At 27.0% G+C, this 3,875-nt stretch overlaps 1 protein-coding gene across 1 annotated transcript in view; it reads right to left on the bottom strand.

Moving 5' to 3' along the window:
* Positions 1–3,875, bottom strand: part of LOC117178775 (protein toll-like) — a 38,768-nt gene that overhangs the window by 26,503 nt on the left and 8,390 nt on the right. The window contains exon 2 of the mRNA XM_033370244.1: positions 1,397–1,582. The gene's annotated coding sequence lies outside the window, so the exon portion shown is untranslated. The remainder of the gene's footprint in view (positions 1–1,396; positions 1,583–3,875) is intronic.

The following is a 3,875-nucleotide window of genomic DNA, read 5'->3' as shown; positions in this document are numbered from 1 at the left end:
CAGGTAACCCTCACTGTTTGCGTTTTAATCCCCCCGAAATCAGTCCAAGGTTATTTGAAGGCAACCCCCAACACTGGACTCAAAGCGAGAGTTTGATGTAGTTGAGATTCACCAGATTCTTAATTCCGCGAATTTTGTAATGCTTCAAATTCGTTGAATTAAAAAAAGTCAGAGATTATATACTTTTATTAGATTTGTCTTAAAAATAGAACAATTAAATTGTACATAATATTAAATAAATACATTATTTTACATAATCCAATATTATTTATTTATGCATAATACTTTGATATTATGAATCGGATCTGAGACTCGAAATAGACCGCGCGAGAGGTTTCTAGCTGCTATCGACTTGAGACGTTTATAATTTCTTAATATTAATTTGTTTGGGTTAAAATTTTCCAAAAAACTTCTTTGTACTGTTTTGAACAAAATTATCGCTGGGAGGTTTTTGTTGCTCAAAATTCGCTCGAGAAACGAATAGTTGGAAGTTAGAGAAGTCCGATAAGCGCCACGCATCAGATAAAAATTAACAACAATTTTCTTTAAATAAATTTTTTAATTCCTTTTGCTCTATCAGTCAACTACATCTTGAACTGCATTCCCTGAAAATTTTATTGAAAAATCCTTAAAACTAACTGAATGAGCACGAGTTGAAGTGAAAACCGAATAAAAAATTATTCTTTCAAAAAAGCCACTCTTTTGTCTTCAATTAGAAAAGTAAAAAATTTTGTCTGAGGGAAAAAGATGCGTAATAAAATTCTACATTTAGATACAGTCTTTAAAAATTAAAATTCGAAAATTTTTTTTAAAGGCTGCAGGGGTCTTCCCACTCTCGGCGAAATAAGTTTATGTACCCTTATTGGATCCGGCAGCTCAGTTGCGAAAGAAGCAACAAAAAAAAAACGATTGACAAAAAAACTTTTTTCATAATTATAAAAGTTTAGGATCAGACCAACCTTTCTCAGTGCTCCTTATTTAATATCCCAAATTTTCAACTCAATTTGGAACTTTATGTGAAAATAAGTTAGGAAATAAAAAAAGTTTCAGTAAGATAGGAATCTGGTCACGCGACCTACTCGAAACGTGGCCTTAATTTTTTTTTTACAAATTTGTTCACTAATGGTTTATTAAAATGTGCATATTTTTTATTTTTGCAAATAAAAATACAGCGACGGGTATATGTGCTGCTAATAATTATATCATGCACATAATAGTCTAAAAAATAATTTCAATAGCTAAAATTGTTTTCATTTAGGATATTTTGAAAAAAATTGTTCGGGAGAGAAAATGTGCCTAAACAATTATTTATCCCGACCGAACGTATCTGTATCAGATTGATAAACTTAAAAGTTTATTTTCCACATCCGAATTCCATTCATTTTGAGGATCTTACCTTTTTTTAAACTGTCCAATTACTGTAGCGATATAATAATCGATTATACTGTGGCTTGAAGTAAGTTAGTTGAACCGATGTTTATGTGCATGCCAATGCCTATGCTGTATGTACGGATGTGTATGAATGCGATGTCGCAAGGCCACATACTGCAATAACGCGGTGTTAGCATCAGTGATCCCAAATCTGAAACGAGATGTGGTGTAATACTATGACAGGGCTATGTCCGTGCGAATATAGTAGGAGATGGTATAAATGTCTGGGTTGCGCGCGCAACCCATTTCTCCTCCTCTGAATTTGAAAACTCGAATGTGCACGATTGCCGGTCGGAACATTTCGGTGGTTCTTTTATATCTCTATCTGCTTTGAAATAAATTATGAGATTGGAATTTTAATGTTACCAGATGTCGTTGCTGGCGATTCTCATGATTTGAATACTTCGCGCGCCTCTTTATATGCGCATATTTTGAGGTTACGTTATTTCAAGCATAAAATATAAATGATATAAATATTAATACTATTATGCATATAAATATATACATATATTATTAATCATAATATTATAATTACGTTATATTATAATAGTCTTATTTATATCTTGATCCGCATTTGAAAGAAATTAAAGAAATTGGCGATTTTAATGATATTTGAATATTTCGCACATTTTAAAAATAAAAATATATATGCAATATCAGAATATTAATACAGTGATTAATATTTTGTTGTAAATTATATTGTGTTCACTATATTGTGTATATTATTGTACATTATGAAAATAAGTAATATAATTAAGTATGTTATGTTATAATTATATGTAGAATTGAATAGAATTTATTGTCTTCATTGTATACTTTTACAAGTTTTTACTACATTCTTTTGCTCTCTTAAAGTTTTAAATAAAACGAAGCTACATATTTTCTCCCTTAGAATTTTTACCTGAACAGATAATAATTAAACCATTACATCATTACATATTTCTGCGTCTATATATTGCAGTTCCTCTTGTCCTTGGGCTATATTTCTCCTCTATGTCACTACTTTATTCGATATTATAATTATTTTAATATTAATATTAATTAGCTGTAAATGATTGTGCTGGGGCTTTTAAGAATTTGATTTATCTATTAAACCATAAAAGTTTAAATAGCCTCCGGACTTTCGAAATTATAAAATTTGTTTATGAGAATCATTTGGAATTAAACAATAACAAACTATAGCTTCCTAGAATTTGGTTATATTATACTTTTTTCATGACTACTTGGGACTTCGCTTTTTAAGATTTAAAATTGCTAGCAATTTTAAAAACTGTTGATAAAAAATGGGGTGCTTGTTAGTACTTATAATTTGTAATTGTTTTATTTTAAATGATTCTTATAAATAAATTTTCTAATTTTGAAAGGCTATTTAAATTTTTTCGGTTTAATAGATAAATTCAACTTCCAACGCTTAAAACTCTAGCACAATCATTTACAGCTAATTAATATTAATGTTAATATCAATATCTGTTCGGATAATATTATTATAATTATAATATCATATATAGTTAATTATATATAATATTAATTCTATTATAATGCACCCTGATTATAATTCTTTTTTTAAATTTCCATCTCCTAACTTAAAATTTTAATTATTTTTTAGAATTGCTTGTCCCAGATCTGAATTAAAATTTTTTCAAAAAATCTGTAATCCAATTCAGAAATACATACGATTGCTTTGAAAAATTTCCTGTTCCAATTCAAAATTCAGGGTGAAATTATAAAATGCAAACTTTTGAATCTGAAAATGATTTATTTGAGGTAAAAATATTTTTAATTTTAAAGTTTTAAAATTGAAGCTTGACAAATTTTTAATTCGGAAATATTTCATTAAAACGCTCAATAATTCATACGTATAAAATACAAACTTTTAACATCGTTTAATTTTACAATTTTTTCATCAAATTATGTTAAAATACGAAATTACAAATTTTTATGACTTTAACATTTTAGAGATTTCTGGTTAAAAAATATAAATTACGCTATTATTTTTAAGATTCAAAATGATAATACATCAAGAAAATTTCAGTACTTAACCATAAAAATTGAACGATTAAACCAATTTTTAAAGTAAAACCTTATTAAAATAAAAGTTAAATTATTTTTATTTTAAGCTGTTCCAGATTAATATTTTTGTATTGTTATTTCTAGATAAGAATTTGAGCTTACCAATTGAAAATGTTAGAAATTAACTTACTATCAAAATAATTGAATTTTCACCTAAAAAAAAGAGGAAAACAAATTTCCAAAGAAATAGTTACATTTTGAACCAGAAAGATGAATTTTTTAACTGAAATTAATAATCTTCAGCCAAAAACTGGATTTTTTTATTGAATTCGAAGCCCAAAAAAATTAATTACAAAAAAAATTTCATTTTCAAATAAATAGTTACATTTTCAACTAAAATGATGAATCTTCAACAAAAAAAGTTTGAATTTTTA

The sequence above is a fragment of the Belonocnema kinseyi genome, chromosome 8, assembly GCF_010883055.1.
Source record: "Belonocnema kinseyi isolate 2016_QV_RU_SX_M_011 chromosome 8, B_treatae_v1, whole genome shotgun sequence".
NCBI classification, from domain to species: Eukaryota; Metazoa; Arthropoda; class Insecta; order Hymenoptera; family Cynipidae; genus Belonocnema; species Belonocnema kinseyi.
Note: the sequence above shows the minus strand (reverse complement) of the source record. Positions and strands in the feature narration are given on the sequence as shown.